The sequence below is a fragment of the Chiloscyllium punctatum genome, chromosome 25 (genome assembly GCF_047496795.1).
Source record: "Chiloscyllium punctatum isolate Juve2018m chromosome 25, sChiPun1.3, whole genome shotgun sequence".
Classification (NCBI taxonomy): domain Eukaryota; kingdom Metazoa; phylum Chordata; class Chondrichthyes; order Orectolobiformes; family Hemiscylliidae; genus Chiloscyllium; species Chiloscyllium punctatum.
In genome coordinates this window covers 68,495,175-68,518,567 of record NC_092763.1, presented here as the reverse complement: position 1 = coordinate 68,518,567, position 23,393 = coordinate 68,495,175, and positions in this window count along the sequence as shown.

Here is a 23,393-nt window from a genome sequence, read left to right as displayed (position 1 = left end):
TGCAGAATCTGTGCAGTTTTCAATGGTTTACAACTAAAGGCAAGAAGCCAGTTCATTCAAATGTGGAGGAGTGCCCAGAGTTAAGCACTGGCTCACAGTATTTCATATGGCTCTGTGCTTTCCTCTACAACATGAAAATAATCGTCTACCTATCTAACACCAGATCATTAAAAAACATTTCAATGTTTTTTCTAGCTGTCCTCCATTAACCTATTCGAGTATTTTTATCTGAAGCCACAGACAAATAAATTCCAATTACTGGTGTCACTGAAGTGACTTACCCTTGTCTTGAACTTTAAGTAAATGTTTGATGATATTTCCAGATAAAATCACAACGCATCCACTTGAGCATTTCCTTTCAAACATCACAATTCTCCAATCAATCTCTCTTCAATATTTGAGAGTGAACTACTATAAATTAGTATCATTTTTAATATTGATATATCAGATAGATCTATTAACACTGAACTATTAACATAATGTACAATAATATCTTGCGTATGCATTTATGCTCCTTCTCCAGTAGACAATTGAGCAAAAGATTTTAGTTCAAAGCAAATTTATATTTAAAAGCAGATGTTTGGGATAAAATTAACTTGAAAAGCACAGCAGGTCAGGCAGCATCCAAGGAGCAGGAGAATCGACGTTTCGGGCATGAGCCCTTCTTCAGGAATCTCCTGCTCCTTGGATGCTGCCTGACCTGCTGCGCTTTTCCAGCAACACATTTTCAGCTCTGATCTCCAGCATCTGCAGTCCTCACTTTCTCCTATAAAATTAACTTGGACAGGAATCAAGGGCTGAAGCAGATTGTCACTCCTCTGTCCTCTCCCTTCAGCAGCCACAGCATAATGCTCTGGACATTTTTAACTTTTGTGTTTTATTGAAATGTTTCAGCACCAATTCCGCTTGACTGTATCGGGATTGTTGGCAGCCAGGAAACCACGGATATGGCCTGTGACGAGGTAAACAGAGACTGAGGGATTTACAAATGGTGTAGGTGAAATGGACATGAAAGGAGGCAAGGGGAAAATAAATAGAAATGAATTGGAGTGGGGGAAGGACTTTTGTTGCCATCAGACTTTGCTGATGGATAAGAGAGTGTGAAGGCTCTAGACATAGCCAGTGTTAAAATGTCATGTGTCCTGGTTACATTATTTGGATGTGATGCATTGACTTAAATGGGGCTTCACCCCTCTAGGACAAACTGATGCTTGAAGATGGATAATGGAGTGTGTTGAGAATACAGCAGGCTTGTGGCTCATACCTCCTCCTCCTCCTTCCTGATATCCAACCCACAGATTCACTGAATTCTTATACTGCAGACAGAGGCCATTCAGCCCATCAGGTCTACACTGGCTCTCTTGTCCTATGTGTCCCTGCACATCATCTCCATTCAGTCATCCAATGTCCTCTTGAATCATTCAGTTGAAGCTACCTTCACCACAATCCAGGCAGTGTATTTCAGACCCTAACTTCTCACTGAGTGAAAACATTTTTCCCTCACATTACACTTGCTTCTTTACTAAATTACTTTATTGAGTTTTGAGAAGATGTGTAGCTCAGGTTGAGGTTCTGGATGTAGGTTTGTTCGCTGAGCTGGAAGGTTCATTTTCAGATGCTTCTTCACCATACTGAGTAACATCTTCGGTGAGCCTCCGGATGGTTCCTGCTTTCTATTTATATATTTGGGTTACCACCGCCTGAGAAAAATAACAGGAAATGACATCACCACAGGAAAGTACATTGCCACAGGAAATTGCATCACCACAGGACATGACATCAGGAACCCAGAAACCCAAACATATATTTAGAAAGCAAGAGCTATCAACAGTGCTTCGTCTGGAGGCTCACTGAGGATCTTACCTCAAATGGTGATGAAACGCCTGAAAATGAACCTTCCAGCTCAGCGAGCAAATCTACACCCATAAATTACTTTATATCTGTATTCCCCCATGATTAATCCTTTCATGCGTAGGAACAGTTTCTCCCTATCTGTCCACATACCTCATGATTTTTAAAATATCTGTCAAACTACTTGGCCTTCTCTCCAAGGCGACCATTCCTAACTTCTCAACAGTGCAACCATCCTCACAAGACTCTTTTGCTCTCTGTCCAATGCATGCATACCCATGCTGAAGGGTAGTTCCTGGAACTGTACAAAATGCTCCATCTGAGGTCTAATTAATGATTTACACAAGTTCAGCATAACCTCTTTGATCTTATTTATGAGGGCCCTAGTAAAAAAGCCGAGGCTACTGTAAAACTTTAGTAACTGCTTTCTCCTCCTTTCCCATCACCTTTCATGACATATACACATATACACCTACGTCGGTCTCTACTCCTGCACACCTTTTGGAGTAGTACCCTTTATTTTATCCTGTCTCAATCTGTTATTTCTACCAAATAGTATTGGCTCACACTTCTCCGAGCTTCGTTTGCTCTGTTTTGGTTCACTCCACCTCCTTGTCAATGTCCTTTTGAAGTTCTCCTTATAGTTTACAATGCCTCCACAGATGCAAAATGTGCCCATACTACGTCAGCCTGGTCCCCTACTTCCACATTTAAACCCTTTTGTTTTGGTCTTTAATTAGCCCCACTCCCACATTTACTATTTATCTTCACCATCTTTATGAGCTTTTGAAGACTTCAGGATTAGCAGGTATGTTACATGAGTCTTTTTAAATAGATCCACTTTGCTACCCTTATCTGTATTTCTCATGTCTCTCTTCGGAAACTTTTGTATCCAGTTTAATTTTCGAATGTATTTTTAACCAGACGCCTGTGGTAAGCACACTTTCTCCTCTTTATCTGAATATCTAACTCCTTTTTCATCCAGGAAGCTCTGGATGATTCTATTTATTTGTCTTACCTTTCCCTTTCAAAGGAATATACTCTGACTGTGCCCAAAACATTTCTTCTTTGAAAGTAACCAATGTTAATGATACAGTTTTCTCCCACCAAGCTATGGCTCCAGTCTAGCCAGCCCAGGTCCATTCTTTCTCCATTGACGTCTGCTCTGTACCAGTTAATTATTCGTTCTTTGAATTGTTCATTTTTCCACCATCACATGAACCCCACGACACAAATGATCACTGTCCCCTAAATATTCTTCCACTGGCGTTCAATCTGCATGGCCCAACTCTTTCACGAAGTTAGGTGTAGCCATGCTTCTTTTCGCATTGGACTGGACATATACTGCTGTGGAAGATGCTACAGAGTATAATCCTTGGCCCTCACTGCCCTTTACCAACAGGCTCAAGAACAACGTCTTCCCCGCCATTATCAGACTTATGAACGGACCTCTCATAGATTAGAGTTCATCTTTATCTGCACCTTCTCTGTAGCAGTAACACGAGATTCTGCTTTCTGTTATTTTATCCTGATGTACTTCTGTAAGGGATGATTTGTCTGGTTAGCACGCAAAACAAAACTTTTCGCTGTGTCTTGGTATATTTGACAATAATAAATCAAATCAAAAATCACTATCTCAGTTGACATTCACATAAATAAAGCTCCTATTATAAATAAGTTATGATACTTATGTTTGTCTGTAATTTCCTCGCAGATTAGTTTCCTTCTGTCCTTGCCACTAATCCGTTGCCTGTTGACTACACATATTTTCTTTGTCCTTTAGCTGTAGCCATGTTGATTCTGTCCTAGAACCCATTGGGACATCTCCTAGCAGTACAATGCTCTCCTGAACATTAACTTCTCTGAACACTTGGTATGCAGGAATATTTAGCACCCAGCCCTGCCTTTTGTTCATCAAATTTCTGATATTGCCTCAATCTGTGTCAGTAAAGCATCAGTTCTATTTACTATACCCTCACCATTCAAGTACATGCACTATGACCTTCTTTGGGACAGCTTAATGTCTCCCTTATTCTGATTTCTCATAATAACTTCACACCCTAGTGTTCCTCTCTAATAATCTGTTTCCTATGAACCTCCTACTTCTTTTCCATTGGGTGGGGGAACTGAAAGGGGAGCAAATGATTAAAATGATCCTGAATTTTTTTCCCCATTTTCAGGAATGCCATCTTTCTTTAAAGATTTTCAAACAATACTTTCTTCTTTGAACTTTAGAAAGTGTGCCAGCCACGATATTTTATGTTCAATCACTGCCATTTTCAACAGAAAACAAAATTTTATTCTATCCTCGAACCTAGATACTCAGATTAAAAAGGACCGGTCAAACATAAATTAAACCAACCGCAAGGTTTGTATATATTTGCAAATTGTGTTAAAATTCCTCTCAGGCTGCTACCAGGGAAGCTAGTGCAGTAACCTTTACAATATTTGGTCAAGAATGACTAAAGACTGGCTGGTAAACTTCTGTTGTGCAATGGCTTTTTAGAGAACTAAAGGCAAAAATACATTGTTTTTGTCCCAAACAATTGCATTGGTCAAGATATTATTCGCGTCCAATTGCATAAAATTCCTGCTATAGTGTAGAGCTGGGAATTGTTATATAGAATCATAGGGATGTACAGCATGGAAACAGACCATCATGCCAGCTAGATATCCTAAATTAATCAAGTCCCATTAGTCAGCATTTGGCCCATATCCCTCTAAACCATTCCTATTCAATGTACCCTTCCAGATACCTTTTAAATGCTGTAATTATACCAGCCTCCATCACTTTCTCTGGCAGCTCATTCCATACACGCACTGCCCTTTGCCTAAAAAAGTCATCCCTTAAGTCCCTTTTAAACATTTCCCCTCTCACCTTAAACCTATGCCCTCTAGTTTTTGACACCTCGACCCTGGGAAAAGAACTTAGCTATTCACCCTATCCATGCCCCCCATGATTTTATATAACTCTATCAGGTTACCCCTCAGCCTCTCCAGGGAAGATAACCAGTTCAAAACCTGCTATCTAAGTAATTTAATCTCCACAAAACTTTGCTGCAGTCTACTAGTTGTATATAACGGGGTTTGCTGCTTTTGATTAACTTGGATTAATCTTTTTTGTGCCCACTGTATTTTTCTGCTTTGGCGTCAACCTGACAATTGCAGTCTGCCAAGTTTTGTTTGCCAGAGGTGACCCTTACAACCAATCACTAGCAATCTGCAACATTGCCACTCATGCCTTCCTTTGTACTTAGCTCACCGTGCAGTCCGTTGTTTTATGTTATTTTTCCATTAAAGGGCATGCTGTGAAGGTAAAAGAGGCAGTCCAATAGTCATGGGAGCTCTCCTTTGAGCTCGACAAGTCGGTCCCAAAGCAATGTTTCAAGGAGTGCACGAGAGTTCTCCCTGCAGTCCTGGCCAATATATATTCTCTGATCAACATCAATTAAAAGCCAATTATCTGGACATTATCACATTGCTTTTTGTTGAAGCCTGCTGTGTGTACAATTGGCTACTGCATGCTCCACATTAGAACAATTACCACATTTCAGAAGTATTCCACTGATTGTGAAGCACTTTGGGATGTCCTAGGGTCAAGGAAGGTGCTATTTCAGTGCAAATCTTTCTTTTCTTTCAAGCATCACATGAGCAATGTAGAAAATGGTTACATGCCCTGTGTAATTCACAAGACCATTTAACATTGCATACACATAAAGGTCAGTGTTAACAATGAGCAAAAGAACTTTAAAAGATGTATTTTAGTTTCATTGCATTGCATCATCTTGGCGTTTTCACTGTCTTTTCACTAATTCCAATCAGCAAATCTAAGTTTCCACTGCCAGAAGATGTGGGATGGAGGAAACATGTGCTGGCACACTTGCATTAAAATGTAGACAAAAGTACTGATTGCCTGGATGTAATCACTATGGAACAGTTGCTCTTCTGTAAAGTCCAAACCATTGATCCATGTTACAGGATATTCAGCGCATTGTGAATCAATTATTTGCTGTACTCCTGCTGAGTGGAAGAACTCCAGCTAATTTGTTTTGCATTGCCTGAAATCCCCTTCACATTGATTCCAAACTAATGACCACTATCCAAAATGCTTTGATTCTTTGGCCAACACTTATTAGTTGCCCTCAGTTGACTGGAGAAATTGGTGATGGTAATATTAATTCTTATCTCATTGGAATTCTCTTTTGTTGTTGATATGTAGTGATTGGTGCTAGCTGTAAGTAGATTGAAGTCAGAGGCATGGTTCCTTCCCTGACAGAGATTGGTGAATCATTGGTGCAATCATCTTTGGCTGATCCCTTCTCAACCTAACATGGCAGTGATCTCACAAACCTCTGTCTTGTGAATGTATAACCAGTCTAGCCATCCATAGAAGTTTGACCTGCTATCTTGGTCATGAATGAACACTTTTCCCTGGAAAATTAAAGTCCTTTTAATATGAACAGAAGTTCCAGAATTCCAAAGTTATTTGTAAACCTGCACTCAAAACGAAAATACATGGTTATCACAACTGATTTCTACAAAGTTAAAAATAGTTACCATGACAACACAAAGGCCAGAGAACAGAGATGAATTGAGCATAACTTAGGATATTAACTTGTGCAAAGTATGTTACCAAAGCAATAAAATTAAAGTTTTATTTCTGACCTTTTAAATTTCTGAGGCAAAATAATTTCAAGCTGAACTATACGAAATTCAGATTTTTTTTACTTTACACATGAGGAGGCAAATTGCGATTTTTTTTGTAAATCCTGTGAAACAATAATCATTCGAATTACATAACAGCACAGCAATCAATGTTAATTTTTTAAATGAAACAATCCTTTGATTTTCGAAGTTGGTATTTTGAGAAATAAGAAGGTCTTAGAATTCTAGGTTCAGATTCCACTCCAGGACTTGTGACGATGCTGGCTTCTTTATGTTATGCTGAACTTGGTTTATTTTCAGAGAGGTCATAAAAGACACAGACCGAGAAAAGTCTGGGGTTGGATGGGTTTTAGGGCCAGCTTGATTATAGCTAACAGATACTGCCTCAGGAAAAAGGCTTTCAAGTTAAAAAATCGTATAAAATGAAAGGGGAGTGGCCATTGCTCCCAGCTCAGCTTTACTCTGGTTTGGTTTGGTTTTAGCACAATAATGTTTTGAAGCTGCTGGATTCAAGGAAGCAGGTTTAGGCTGGTACTCTCTCTCCTGTAAGAACCTGTGTTTGATTTTACCTTTTGTGCCAAGGGGTGTTTAGATTAGATTAGATTGCCTACAGTGTGGGAACAGGCCCTTCGGCCCAACAAGTCCACACTGACCCTCCGAAGAGTAACCCACCCAGACCTATTTCCCTCTGATTAATGTACCTAACCTATGGGCAATTTAGTATGGCCAAATCACCTGACCTGCACATTTTTGGACTGTGGGAGGAAACCGGAGCACCTGGAGGAAACCCACGCAGACACAGGGAGAATGTGCAAACTCCACACAGACAGTCACCCGAGGCTGGAATCGAACCTGGGACTCTGGTGCTGTGAGGCAGCAGTGCTAACCACTGTGCCACAGTGCCACCCACTAATGTGGATTGTTTATGCGGATTGTTGCAAGTATTTGAAACAACATCATTAAGTTGGGATGATCTGTTGGGTTTTCGGATAGGTTAAGTTATTTGATGTTCTGTTTTGTTTTGTTTGTGTTTCATTCGATAATCTTGGAAGTAAATAGTTTTGTTTCAAACTAGGTGCTTTGATCAGCTGCATCACTCCTGGAATATCTGCTTAAAACACCTAGCAAAGTTGGGGTCTGGTCTACTTTCTTGAAATGTTTTGAGGGGGTCTGGCTGGTCTATAAAAACGTTCATGGTCACAAAAGGAGGAATTTCTTCTCTCAGAGGGGTGTGAATCTGTGGAATTCTTTAGCGCAGTGGGCTGTTGCAGTTGGGTCATTATGTATGCGCAAGGCTCAGATTGCCAGATTTTTAATCCTTGGGTGGAATCAAAAGTGATAGAGAAAAGGCAGGAACGTACAGTTGAGGATTATCAGATTAGACATGAACTCAATGAATGGCAGAGCAGACTCAGTGGAGCTGAATGGACTCTATTTGCTTCTATATCTTTTGGTATAAGGTAAGCTCATAATATGGCCAAACAGTTTCAGTATCAATTTGTAGAAGAGATTCCAGGGCAGATGTATGATGGAAAGAGATTGGAACCTCTACCAGCACTATTCGAAGATCCAGAATATCACATCGATGGCACAGTATGCCATAGTTCTTGGGGAGGCCAGTTTATTTAGTTTCTGAAGAAGGACGTAGGCCCGAAGCATTGATTCTCTTGTTCCTCGGATGCTACCTGACCCACTGTGCTTTTCCAGCACCAACCTTTTGACTCTATCTCTCCAGCATCTGCAGTCCTTACTTTCTCCCAGTTTATTTAGCTGGCTGCTTGGCCAGTCCAGATCAAATTGGTGCCAACAATTTGTGTTTGATCATCATCTTGGTTGGGACAGATTCAGGAACTGCCTTCTTGTCTAACTCAGGGTGGGAGTCATGAAGCATTGGGTTGCATCTGTCTTTGAGTAAAGAACTCATGCTGAAACTATTGTGTAATCAGGCTAGAGAACAGCAATTCACAATTGTTTTGTTTATGTTGTGCAGGAACACAGGGATGAAGAAACTGCAGTTGCGATCTAGCCCATATCAATAAAGAAATAAAATTCCAAAGCTTCATTTAATGACTCCATTCCTTTCCTATTGTGCCATTCCTTCACTGTCCACTGTACAGGAGAGAGGAGACAAGAACAGACAAATCATCACAATGACTCCATTCAGGTGTAATGTCAGAACTTTATGAAGCATGAATATTCCTGTTTGTTTAATGCTGATCGGGTCATTGTTACCTTGTCTTGCCTGATAGTTAATTGTAGGGAGCATTGGACTTTGTAGGTAATCTAAACTTTCCATTGCAATTATGCTGCCATTATCTAATTAGGTTCAGTATTGTTCAGACACCATCCTTGTCCAGTTTTTTGTAGTAGTTAACGAAGGCAATTCTGGATACAGTAAGTAAATGAGATTCCAAAGGAGGAGTGGGTGACATAATTAATATAATGCTTAAGAATTCATAGTTGCAAGATACAGGTACACTTCAGAATATTGCCTTCACATGTTACAGTAGCCTCCTCTTTTCTTATGAAATTGGCACAGAATACTTCGGTTGTGAACAAAATGTAAGTTGCTTTTTTAAGAAGGTGAAAGGATAAAAGGTTGGTATTAAGCTGGCTATTGGCCATCAGTTACGCAGGAGAATGAAAATGCTGATTATAAACCTCCAACTGTTGGGTCAAATATTGAAGTTTTTGTCACTGACAATGGAGAAGCACATTGCACCAATGGACTGGGGGCAGGTGTAAAGGACCAGGTGTGGCTCTGTGGGTTCATTGAGGAGAAGAACAATTTCAAACTTAAAACCTGTATGCTTTCACATGCTGAATTTATGACCTTGTTATGTCTGTGTAGTATTAGTTACAAAAACAGAAGGAGCTGGAAAAGCTCTGTCTGGCAGTATTGGTGAAGAGAAATCCCAGTTAACATTTAGGGTCCAGTGACCCTACTTCAGGACTGATGCTAGCGAGGAAAATGTTGGTTTATATACAGAGGATAGGGTGGGGAAGGGGGTAAGGAGTAAATGATAGGTGGGGATAGAGCCTAAAGAGAGAGAATAGTTAGACAGACAAAGGAGTGGATAACAATCTGGCTGGAAGGGTGAATAGTTGTTAATGGAAATTATTAGTGGATAACAATAGGTTGTGTGTAATGGCAGGCTATGGGTGTGTGAGGTTGAGGGCTAGGACATGGGAGAGTTCCGGCCCTATAATTGTTGAACTTGATACAGGTATTGAGTCCGGAGCGTTGCAGTGTCCCCAACCAGAAAACAAGGTGTTGTTCTTCCAGGTTGCGCTGAGCTTTGCTGGAGCACCGCATCAAGCCCCTGAGACAGAGTTGTTGTCCAGGGAACAGGGTAGGTTGTTAAAGTGGCAAGGAATTGGATGCTCAGGCAGAATGTAGGTGTTCTGCGAAGCGGTCACCAAGTCTACACTTCGTTTCCCCAATGTAGTGAGAGACCACATTGTGAGCAGTGAATGCAGTAGACTAGATTGTGGGAAGGAGAAAGTGGGGACTGCTGGTGCTGGAGATCAGAGCTGAAAATGTGTTGCTGGAAAAGCGCAGCAGGTCAGGCAGCATCCAAGGAGCAGGAGAATCGACATTTCGGGCATGAGCCCTTCTTCAGGAATGAGGAGAGTGTGCCAAGCAGGCTAAGATAAAAGGTAGGGAGGAGGGACTTGGGGGAGGGGTGTTGGAAATGTGATAGGTAGAAGGAAGTTAAGGTGAGGGTGATAGGCCAGAGTGGAGGTGAGGGCGGAGAGGTCAGGAAGAAGATTGCAGGTTAGGAAGGTGGTGCTGAGTTCAAGGGTTGGGACTGAGACAAGGTGGGGGGAGGGGAAATGAGGAAACTGGAGAAATCTGAGTTCATCCCTTGTGGTTGGAGGGTTCCGAGGCGGAAGATGAGGCGCTCTTCCTCCAGCCGTCGTGTTGCTATGGTCTGGCGGTGGAGGAGGCCAAGGACCTGCATGTCCTTGGTGGAGTGGGAGGGGGAGTTGAAGTGTTGAGCCACGGGGTGGTTGGGTTGGTTGGTTGGTCCGGGTGTCCCAGAGGTGTTCTCTGAAATGTTCCGCAAGCAGGTGGCCTGTCTCCCAAGATAGAGGAGGCCACATCGGGTGCAGTAAATGATGTGTGTGGATGTGCAGGTGAATTTGTGGTGGATATGGAAGGATCCCTTGGGGCCTTGGAGGGAAGTAAGGGGGGAGGTGTGGGCGCAAGTTTTACATTTCTTGCGGTTGCAGGGGAAGGTGCCAGGAGTGGAGGTTGGGTCGGTGGGGGATGTGGACCTGACAAGGGAGTCACGGAGGGAGTGGTCTTTTTGGAATGCTGATTGGCGAGGGGAGGGAAATATATCCCTGGGGGTGGGGTCCATTTGGAGGTGGCGGAAATGACGATGGATGATATGATGTCTATGGAGGTTGGTGGGATCGTAGGTGAGGACCAGTGGGGTTCTGTCCTGGTGGCGATTGGAGGGGCGGGGCTCAAGGGCGGAGGATCGGGAAGTGGAGGAGATGCGGTGGAGAGGATCGTCGATCACATCTGAGGGGAAATTACGGTCTTTGAAGAAGGAGGCCATCTGGGTTGAATGGTATTGGAATTGGTCCTCCTGGGAGCAGATGCAGCGGAGATGAAGGAATTGGGAATATGGCATGGCGTTTTTACAGGGGGCAGGGTTGGGGGAGGTGTAGTCTAGGTAGCTGTGGGAGTTGGTCGGTTTATAGTAAAGGTCCGTGCTGATTCAGTCGCCCGAGATAGAAATGGAGAAGTCTAGGAAGGGGAGGGAGGAGTCTGAGATGGTCCAGGTAAATTTGAGGTTGGGGTGGAAGGTGTTGGTAAAGTGGATGAACTGTTCAACCTCCTCTTGGGAGCACGAGGCAGCGCCGATACAGTCATCGATGTAGCGGGAAGTGCAGGTAAAGCATTGCTTCACCTGGAAGGTATGTTTATACCTTTGCTGGTTGCAGGGGAAGGTGTTGTGGGGTTTTCGGGTTTGTTGGGAGTGAAGGAAGAGTGGACCAGGATGTCTGGAGGGAATAGTGTCTGCCGAGGCGGACAAAGGAAGGGAGGGAACATTTGTCTGGTGATGGTGAAAGTGCTGGCTGATAGTCCTCTAGATGTGGATGCTGGTGGGATGGTTGGTAAGGATAAGGGGGAACCCTATTGCTGTTGTGGGAGGAAATAGAGGAGGTGAAAGTGGAAGTGCGGGAGATGGGTCGGACCCAGCTGAGGAACTTGTCAACAACGATGCTGGGGAATCCTCGACTGAGGAAGAAAGGGAACATTTTGGAGGCTCCCTTGCTGAAGTTGTCCTCATCGGAACATATGCGATAGAGATATAGGAACTGGGAGAATGGAATAGAGTCTTTACAGGAAGCAGGGTGTGAGGATGTATAGTTCAGGTAGCTGTGGGAGTTGGTGGGTTTATAGATGATATTAGTCCCTAGTCTATCCCCAGAAATAGAAACACAGATGTTGATGAAGGGAAGGGAGGAGTCAGAGATGCATCAGGTGAAAGTGAGGGCTGAGGGAAAATTGGAAGCGAAATCAAGAAACTTTTTCAACTCCAGATGAAAAAGGGGAGCAGCACCAATGATAACATTATATTGGAGAAAGAGTTATGGATGGGGGTCAAAATAGGACTGGAAAAAGGAATGTTCCACGTAGCCCACAAAGAGTCAGGCAAAACTAGGGCCCATGCCTTTACCCATGGGCACCCCTGTGACCTGAAGAAAGTGAAAGGAGTTAAAAGAGAAGTTGTTGAGTGCGAGAACAAGCTCAGCCAAGTGAAGAAGGGTGGTGGTGGCGGTGGGGATGGTAACCTTAGCATTAGTTATCTTGGATGACAGATCAAGAAGAGCTCTTACCATCCACTTAAAAATACTCGCATGCATATCTCTGAGAAAACACATCTAAAGTACCAGACTACCAAGACCTGAGAGAGTGAGGAAGAGACATTGGATGGAGGTAATGGATGCTACAGGCAGATTTGAGCATAACCTTGTAAATAGGCAGTCTCAGGGTGACAGTCAATCTTCACAGATTAATGAAGATGTGGAGTTCATATCTTCCTAAGATGTCAGAGCAGATCTTTATAGGTACGTTACTGTTGTCCTCAGACCAGTGGGCAAAGGAGCCCAAAAGAAAACCTACCCTCCCTACAATTGTTTAAGATGTGAACTAAAGCTGGGAGACAGCTCCAGGTTGCAGATGGAATGTAATGTGAGGTTACCCACTTGGTAACAAAAGTGGGAAGGCAGATAAATTATCTGCATTATGATAGATTGGGAAAGGGAGAAATGCGATTTTGAAGAAGATATGTAGCTCAGGTTATGGATCTGTTTGTACACAGACGAAGAGGGACACCAGTTCGACTGGGACAATACATTCATCCTGGGGCAGGCTAAATAAAGGCAGCGGGAATTCCTCAAGGCCTGGCATTCAAAGCAGAACTCTGTTAAGAAACATATTGATTTGGGACCCCATTTACCAATCTCTTGGACAAAGAACCAGAAGTGATCTCACCCACCACAAAAAACCAAGACACATAAATAGCAAACAGGACAGATCACCAATGCTTCATCGGAAGCTTACTGTTGATGTTACCCAGCATGGTGACAAAATGTCTGAGAACAGCTCAGCGGGCAAACTTATAACCTAAACGGACAGATGCAGTGAAAGTGGATGTCCTTGTGCATTGGTCTCTGAAAGTTAACATGAGGTGCTGCAGGTGATGAAGAAGTCAAATGGTATATTGACTTTCATAGTGAGAGGATTCATGTACAGCAGTTGGGATATCTTACTGCAATTATATAGGACCTTGGTGAGTCCTATATTATTGTATACAGTATTGGCATCCTTATCGGAGGAAAGATGTCTTAATTATGGAGCATGAAACAAAGGTTTACAAGTTTGTTTCCTGAGATGCCAGGACCGATGTATGAGAAGTGATTTGACCAGTTGGGATTATATTCACTTTATTTGGATGGAATAATGAGGATCTCAAAGAAATAGTGGGAATAATTAGGATCTCATAGAAATAGTGAGAGGCTGAAAGATCATAGGAGCCATATAGGAGCCACAGGAATAACAACACTAAAGAAACCATGGAAGATGGGGGAAATGAATGCCTCACACTGAAACAATGCTGGAATCTTGCTATGTTAGATCAAAAATCAACTTTGCAACAACCACACAAAATGGCTAACATCACAAGCAAGATGTCTCATCTTCATGGTGGGGGTGAGCAGTAAATCTCTTCGAATTGGAGGCCCTGCTCATGATTCAATAATGCCACTCATCTAGCTTCTATGTACACCTCATCAACAGGTCACTTATTGTCCAGAAATAAAGGTTAAAGGATTATGGCCTAGACAATTACCTTGTGCACACCAATTGCCTCATTGTCATTCAGGTAAACAAATGCAATCAGACAGATAACTTAAAAGTGGCATCAGAGATTTCCATTTCAGAAACATATCTCACAGGTAACATTGGAAGATTACAATTCGTAGCTCCCACATTTATCTACTGAACCACAAGGAAGCAATATCTGTGATGTTTGAGGGAGGAAGGCTCATAGACTGAAGTTCTCATTATTCTTCTCCATGATGTGATAAGTTCATATCAGTAATCAGCCTCAAGTTTTCACCACACAAATGGACATTTGACTTATCAATATCCACAATCTGGGTGCAAAGGATCAAGCAGGTGATCTGCTCTACCTTACAAAGACAGGTGTGTGTTTAAGATAGACTCACACAGGGCAGGCCCTGCATGATGAATACATATGACAGAGATGCCTGCCAAAGATTAAACTTACTTTTGCCCAATTGACAACAAACAGAATCTTAGAGATGAATTAACTTACAGTTCTCTTGGACGTCACTTTCTGATGTTTTCTTTTTCAAACACTCTGTCACACTGCATTCCCACTGTATCCAGTTTTGGTCACCACACTTTCGGAAAGATATGAAGTTCCTTGAGAAAGTGGACAGGAGATTTACCGGAATAGTTCCAGCGACAGGGGAATTCCATCATGGATTTAGGTTGGCGAGTCTTTGTACGTTCTCATTGGCGAAAAGGAGAATGAGGAGAGGTTTGACAGAGGTGTATAAGATTATGACTGTCTGAGATAAGATAGGCAAAGAGATGATTACACAAGGACTGAGGGGGAGCAGATTGAAGACTTTGTGCAAAAGATGCAACAGAACGTTAACAACTTTTTTAAGGTAGCTAGTGGTATTGGTAATCACCTGATGTTTGATGTGCAAACAGTCAATGATTTCGAAGGTGGCTATGCACTTGAATGGAATTAACCTGTGAAACTATAGGAATCGACTAGGGGCAGGACAAACTGAATTGCTCCACCAGGGGTTGGGGGTGGGTGGCAGCATGTAGCTATAAGATCTCTGCATCATTAATGTCTAATTCCAGTCTTGGTGCCTAATTTTTCTCCTTTTCAGCCAACCCTTGCATCTACTCAAAGGTAAAAAGGAGTAGACACTCAGGTCATGACAGTTAGCAGTCTTCTCAATGTGTAAAGTGTCAAGGCTCACACACAAAGATTAAAGAACAGCTATTTCTCATAGCACCTCCCCCAGAGGGGCATCAACTGCTTGTCGATCACTTTGAAAACAGTTGTGCCAACCTGATCCTGACCACCAACTCTGACACCCTGTAAGTTACAAATGACAATGCACCCCTCAACTCAGTCCTGCCGTCTCATAAAGACCCTCTCCAATGACACCACAATGGCTGATGAATTTGCAAAGTCAGTTTCAGCATCCAGCAGACTCAGACAGCCAGGCCTTGTCATGAGCAGAGAGTTTATCTCAAAACAAAGATCATAGTGTGCAGTGAATTGTTCTCACATGATTCATCTGGGATGCATGGATAACCTGCCAGCATCACATTAAATGCATTGCTGTTTAAACTCATTGGCCTTCCTTGTAAGAGGATTTGAATTCAGAGGAAAGGGATGTCTTCCTACCCATGGTGAGAACAGACCTGGAGTATGGTGTGCAGTTTTGGTCTCCCTAACTAAAAAAGGATATACTTGCCACAGGGGGATTGTTGCAGAAGATCACTAGATTGATACCAAAACAGGACCACACTATGAGAAGAGATTGATTTGACTGTACCTATGTTCACTGGAGTTTACAATGATGAAGGGATCTGATTGAAAAGCATAGAATGCTAAAAGGGTGGGATGTACTGGATGCAGGGAAAAAGTTTCCTTGCTTGGAGAGTTGGAACCACTATTTAAGAATGTGGAGCAGGCCATTTAAGAATGAGATGAGGAAACAAGTCTTTCCCAAAGTGTAGTAACCTATGGAATTCACTGCTACAAAAGGCTGTGGAGGCCAAGTCATCAAATATATTCATGAAAGTGTTAGGTACCTTTCAGATATTAAAGGCAGAAAGTGGTATGGAGAGAAAGTGGGAATTCTCTCCTTAAGAAAGAGGATTGTATATGGGGTTAGTATTGAATGGGAGGAGAGGTTCAAAGGGCTAAATGACCTAATCCTGTACCTAGTTTTGATGTTTCTAAATTGTTTCTAACATTAATTGAGAGAAAAAAAAATCCTAACATCAAAATTCTTTCATTACATTGCATCCTTGTTAGCCACAGCATGTTTTTCAGAGCTCAGCTTTGTTGTGTCAGCCGTCTGGTTCACATGGAGGATTCCTGCACGTCATACCAAAGGTGGTCAATATTCCCTCTAAGCTGCGTGCTTGCGCACACACACGGCTGCTGAGCAGTTCCATGCATGGTGATCAACGTTAGTGCACCGATTGTGGGATTTACTTCCAGTTGTGGAAGCCGCTGCTATGCCAGAGGACTGAAAATTAGCAGGAATGCTGGTGGTGATATTTTGCAGCAAGCTAAGCATGGGTACTTTGACCACTGAATGTCCCATCTTCAGGTATAAAGGCATTCTAAAAGCCAGTGTCAGGATGTGGCTGAGATTTATGCCCCACTGCACGGGAAAACCACTCTGGCCAGATCAAAATGGAGAAGCCTCTGTCATCAAACAAGATCAACATCTGACAACAGAGTCAGATCTTTACAAGTCAGATGAACTCAGCATTCTGCCAGTCCCTTTGCCCATCCTCTATCATTTCATTTGTAATATCTACAGTTGGATCCACAATACAAGATGTGACTTGACATCCTATTGCAGAAAACATCAATTTGGGAGGCAGACAATTGTTCTCCTTGCTGAACACTGATCTGTTGAAATGACCATTACTGATTGTCGTTAAGTGAAGCATGCAGGCACTTTTGGAAAATTTGGACCTGCAGAGATTCTCCAGTCAATGTTCAAAACAAGTGGCACATCAGAAGCACTTGCTCAATCCTGTTGAGTGATTCTTCGAAAGGTTTCCAGGATATAACTGAGAATATAGGGTACTGTGTGGAAGATGGAACCTAGTGACAGATGGAACCTTAGTGGTGCTAGACACAAAGATCAACTTGTTTGGCTAAGTGTGCCCATTCAGCATGCACAGTGCAAGATTGAACATAAAGAATTTCTTTGAAGCATGTGGCGTGGACAAGTCAAATAATGGATTCATCATACTTGTCACTTAAGACTTCCAGTAACTCTAACTATCTTTTATATTGGCATTAAATTAAGTATGATTTTTAAAAATTCCATGTTCAATCAGGTGACCATACGCGTCCTATCCAACAGATGATCTGATTACCTTTCTGCATAATTACACTCATGTTGACATCATGGCAGCCTTAATTATGTTCAGGAAACTCCTAATTGTTCAGATAGAAAAACAAAGGGCAAGGTTATAATTAACTGGAACATTCTATAAGTTCACTCTCTTTTAATGTTCAAGCTGTTAATATTTCCCTAACCAAACAAGTCCCTACTGTATGCCTTTCATTAAACAACCTCCCACTGGGAAAAAAAAGATCAGGCATTTGTACACTAGTTTTTATGTACATTAAATTTTCAAAGGTCAGTGTTTTAGAGATAAACAGCAGAGATAACATGCTGAAAAAACATCAGGAGACCTTTTTTTTCACTAGTCTGGTTGTATCAATGAGGAGGACTAAATTGCCTTTGTCTTATCTCAGCTTTCCAGGAGAAATCAGTCTCTTTCTTTAAGTTTCACCCACTTTACATGACTCATTGGTCTTGCAAAATGGTTCGTGATGCCACCATCACGGTCAGATGGTTCAGCATATCTCTCTTGAATCTGGATCCCTTTTTCTGCCCCTGGATCTACAGTAAAACCTCATTCCTTGACCAATAACTAATAGCACTTGCTAATTTTATGTCTTGTTAAGCTTGCAGTATATTCCTGTGTCAAAAATTGTACTGCTGGAAAACAATGAAGAGCTTAAGCTCGAAACATTGACTCTCCTGCTCCTCGGATGCTGCCTGACTGGCTGTGCTTTTCCAGCACCGCACTTTTTGACTGTGTTCTCCAGCATCTAGAGTATCTTTCTCCTAGACTATTCCTGTGCCCAAGTGAAAATAGGGATGTGAGAATGAATTCAAGCTGAACCAGAATATGCAGGCATCAATTCAGCTGGATGCATATAGTTTCACAGTGACCAGCTAGTACCGGGTGGACAGCTTTTCATGTGCTTTTCAAAGCTACAAGACCATTCCTATGTGGCTCATAAAGACCAAAAGCTACTGTCATTAATAATATCTGACTAACCAGCCCTATGAAGGACTTCTTTATAGTAATTGTAGATACCTGATTGCAAGTACCATGCGATATGTGCTCCTGGTTGACAATGATCAGAGACGATTTACCTGTGGAGTGTGAATTTTTTGGGAATTTTGCAAAATAGTCAGTTGAACTGACTCATATATTATCTTTCCAGGTCTCTGGCAGAAATTTCCTTCCAACCAATTCCATTACACCTTCTGTTTCTGTCATACAACACCAAAATATACCAGCTTCTCCCATCCATAAGACATTAGAGGAAACAAATTCGGCCATTTGGCCCATTGTGTTTGCTCCACCATTTGATCATGGCTGATATGTTTCTCAACCCCACACTCCTGCCTTCTCTCCGTACCCCTTGATGCCCTTACTAATCAAGAACCTATCTATCTCTGTGTTAACTATACTCAATGACGTGGCCTCCACAGCCTTCTGTGGCACTAAGCTCCACAGATTCACCACCCTCTGGCTAAAGGAAGGCCACCTCACCTCAGTTCTAAAGGGTTGTCCCTTCACACTGAGGCTGTGCCCTCAGATCCTGGTCTCTCTTACTGGTGAAAACACCTTCACCATATCCACTCTAACCAGACATCTCAGTATTCTTTCAGTTTCAATCAGATCCCCTCTCATCCTTCTAAGCCCCATTGAAGTACAGACCCAGAGTACTCAACTGCTCCATATATGACAAGCTTTCATCTCTGGGATCATTCAAGGAAACCTCATCTAGACCTCCTCCAGATTCACATCCTTCCTTAGGTATGGGGCCCAAAACTACTCACTATATTCCAAATGTGGTCTGATCAGAGCCTTATGTAACCTCAGCAGTACATCTCTGCTCTTGTATGTCCTCTTCCCTCTCTAATCTGTGGTGTCACTGCCCCCATCCATCAGTGATGCCACTTGTCCTCAGGAATGAATCACCTCTACTATTTCGACCCAGTCTGTGTTGGTTAGAATTGGTAGACAGCTAGTGGTCAGCTTGGTAGTTGATGTCCCTCTTTCTCTGGACCATCTGCAGTTCCAGGTCATGGTCAATCAATCAGGGGACATGGTGCCCATTTGCTGTGATGTTGGAGTAATATAAAATACATGGGCCAGTGTGTTTTCACTCTGCGAGGGTATGATGATTTGTGGTCTGGTAATCAGTGAAGGTTTTGCCATATTTAGGCACAATGGCTTTATTATTTCTTTGCAAAGGCAAAAGTGAGGTCTGCAGTTGCTGGAGATTAGAGTCAAGATTCGAGTGGTGCTGGAAAAGCACAGTAGGGCAGGCAGCATCTGAGGAGCAAGAAAATTGATGTTTCAGGCAGGAGCTCTTCCTGATGAAGGACTCCTGCCCGAAACGTTGATTTTCCTGCTCCTCAGATGCTTGTCATCTACGTGTGTGGCTACTAAGGATAGCTGATCGTGTCGTTTCGTGGCTAGTTGGTGAGGACATGCCACAACCCAAAGGACTAGCCACTTTACCATACATCAGGAACATTTCTGAACTGACAGCCAGACTACTACGACCACGAGGACTCATAACAGCACACAAACCAACAGCCACTTTCAGACCACAGCTCACCAGGACAAAGGACCCGATACCCAGCATGACCAAAATCAACGTAGTATACAAAATCCCATGCAAGGACTGCACAAAACACTACATAGGACAAACAGGAAGACAGCTAATGATCTGCATCCATGAACACCAACTAGCCACGAAATGACACGACCAGCTATCCTTGGTAGCCACACACGCAGATGACAAGCAACATGAGTTTGACTGGGACAATACTACTATTATAGGACAAGTCAAACAGAGAACAGCCAGCAAATTCCTTGAGGCATGGCACTCATCCACAGATTCAATCAACAAGCACATTGACCTGGACCCAATAAACCGGCCACTGCAGTGGACAGCTGGAACTGACAACCGGAAGCGGCAGATTCAAACCACTACAAATGCCAGAGGAAAGATCACAGAAGCGCTTCACAGGAGGCTCCCAAGCACTGAGGATGTCACCTAGACAGGGGATGAAACGTCTGCAACACAAATTCCCAACTCGGCGAACAGAACCACAACAACTGTGTGGTAATATTCTAAGCAGCCAAAACTTCATAAATTTTTGGATAAAAGGATGCTCGGAGTTACGATGTGAGAAGGTTATTCATTGCTATCCTCTTCGAAGGCTCTAGGGTTACGGATGACCAATGCATCAGTGAAGTTGAGGCTGAGTACAGGGCCCAGTCCCTGTCTCGGCTATTGTCCACACATGCAGCAGTGTGCTGTGACCCACTGCTTAATCAGTTGAGATTATGAACCATTTGCAGAGTGTACAGAGATGGGCTGGGCTAGCAGCTCATCGGGACTAAGTTCTTTCATGCAGTACAGCAAGAAGTCATGAAGATTGTGCAGAAAGTTGTGAGATTACCGAGGCTTCCTTCATATTGGTTCTACATTCAACAAGACTTTGAGCTGTTTCCCAGCAATGGGGAGGTCATGTTGGATTTGGCAATTGGCAGTGAACCATGCCAGGTATCAAATCTCTTGGTGGGAGAGCATGTCAGTGATAGTGATCCCAACTCCCTGACCTTTACTATACTCATGAAGAGGGATCGGAGCTGACATTGTGAGAAAGTACTTAATTGGGAGAGGGGGAATTACAATGCTATTGGGCAGGAACTGGGATGATTAAAATGGGAATGGATGTTCTCAGGGAAATGCACAACATAAATGAAAAGGTTGTTTTGGGAGCACCTGCTGATAGTACTGGACAGGTCAGTCCCACTGAGGCAAGGAAGGGATGGAAAGTTGAAAGAACCTTGAGTGACAAGGGATGTGGAACATCTAGGCAAAAGGAAGAAGCAAGTTTACTTAAGGTTGAGGAAGAAAGGATCAGACAGGGTTCTGGAGGGTTACAAAGTAGCCAGGATGCAACTGAAGAATGGACTTAGGAGAGCTAGAAGGGGGCATGAAAAAGCTTTAGTGGGTAGGAGTAAGGAAAACGCTAAGGTATTCTACACTTATGTGAGGAACAAGAAGGTGGCCAGATTGAGGTTAGGGATGCTCAGGGATAGTGGAGGGAACTTTCACCTGGAGTCGGAGGAAGTAGGGGAGGTCCTTCCTGAATACTTTGCTTCAGTATTCACTACTGAGAGGGACCTTGACATTTCTGAGGACAGCATGAACAGACTGATATGCTTGTACAGGTTGATGTTAAGGAGGAGGATATGCTGAAAACTTTGAAAAACTTAAGGATAGATAAGTCCCCTTGGCCAGATGAGATATAACCCAGTTTCTTAGGGGAACCAAGGGAAGAGATTGCTGCGCCTTTGGTGATGATCTTTGCATCCTCACTGTCCACTGGATTAGTACCAGATGATTGGAGGGTGGGACATTTTATTCCATTGTTCAAGAAAGTGAATAGGAATAATCCTAGGAATTACAGACCAATTAGTTTTATGTCTGTGGTGGGCAAAGTACTGCAGATGATTCTGAGAGACAGGATTTATGATTACTTGGAAAACCATAGATTGATTACAGATAGTCAGCATGGCTTTGTGAGGGGCAGGCCATGCCTCACAAATCTTATTGAATTTTCTGTGACAAAATACATTGATGAAGGTAGAGAAGTGGATGTGGTGTACATGGATATTAGTAAGGCATTTGGTATGGTTTCCCATGGTAGGCTCATTCAGAAAGTAAGGATGCATGGGATACTTGGAAATCTGGCTGTTTGGATACAGAATTGGCTGGCCCATAGAAGACAGAGGGTGGTGGTTGATGGAAAGTATTCAGCCTGGAGTTCAGTGACCAGTGGTGTTCCATAGGGATCAGTTCTCAGATCTCTGCTCTTTGTTATTTTTATAAATGACTTGGATGAGGAAGTGAAAGGGTGGGTTAGTGAGTTTGCTGATGATATGAAGTTTGACGGAGTTGTGGATAGTGGGCTGTTGTAGATGGTGGGCTGGTGTAGGTTACAACAGAACATTGACAGGATGTAGACTGGACTGATAAGTGGCAGATGGAGTTCAACCTGGAATAGTGTGAAAGGATTCACTTTGGAAGGTAGATTTTGAATGCAGAATACAGGGCTAAAGGCAGGATTCTTGGCGGTATGGAGGAACAGATGGTTCTTAGAGTCTATGTCCATAGATCCCTCAAACTTTCCACCCAAGTTGATCGGGTTGTCAAGAAGGTGGCATGGTGGCACAGTGGTTAGCACTGCTGCCTCACACCGCCAGAGACCCGGGTTCAATTCCCGCCTCAGGCGACTCTCTGTGTGTGGAAGTTGCGCATTCTCCCTGTGTCTGCATGGGTTTCCTCCGGTTTCCTCCCATAATCCAAAAATGTGCAGGTTAGGTGAATTGACCATGTTAAATTGCCAGTAGTGTTGGGTGTAGGGGAATGGGTCTGGCTGGGTTGTGGGTTGGAGTGGATTTGTTGGGCCGAAGGGCCTGTTTCCACACTGTAAGTGATCCAAAAAAAAGGCATATGGTGTATTGGCTTTCATTAGCAGGGGGATTGACTTTAAGAGCCGTGAGGTTATGCTGTAGCTCTGAAGAGCATTTGATAAACCAAGCTTAGAATATTGTGTTCAGTTCCAGTCACCTCATTATATGAAAGATGTGGATGTTTTAGAGAGGGTGCAGAGGAGATTTATCAGGATGCTGCCTGGACTGGAGGGCATGTCTTATGAAGAAAGTTTGAGGGAGCTAGGGCGTTTCTCATTGGAGCAAAGAAGGATGAGAGGCAACTTGTTAGAGGTGTACAAACTCATGAGAGGCTTAGATATAGTACATAGCCAGAGACTTTTTCCCAAGGTGGAAATTCCTATCATGAGGGGGGATAATTTTAAGGTGATTGGAGGAAGGTTTAGGGGAGATGTCAGAGGTCGGTTTTTTACACAGAGATTGGTGGATGCATGGAATTCGCTGCCAGCTGTGGTAGTAGAGTCAGATACATTAGAGACATTTAAGTGAATCCTGGATAGGTACATGGAAGATAGCACAATGAAGGGTATGTAGGTTATTCTGATCTGAGAGTAGGATAAAAGATCGGCACAACATTGGGGGCGGAAGGGCCTGTACTGTGCTGCTCTGTTCTATGTTCTACGTTCCTCACATTTTAAAGCTCATTCCGTACTTCCAGAGGTAATTTTCACAGAATCACGGAATTGTTACAGTGCAGCAGAAT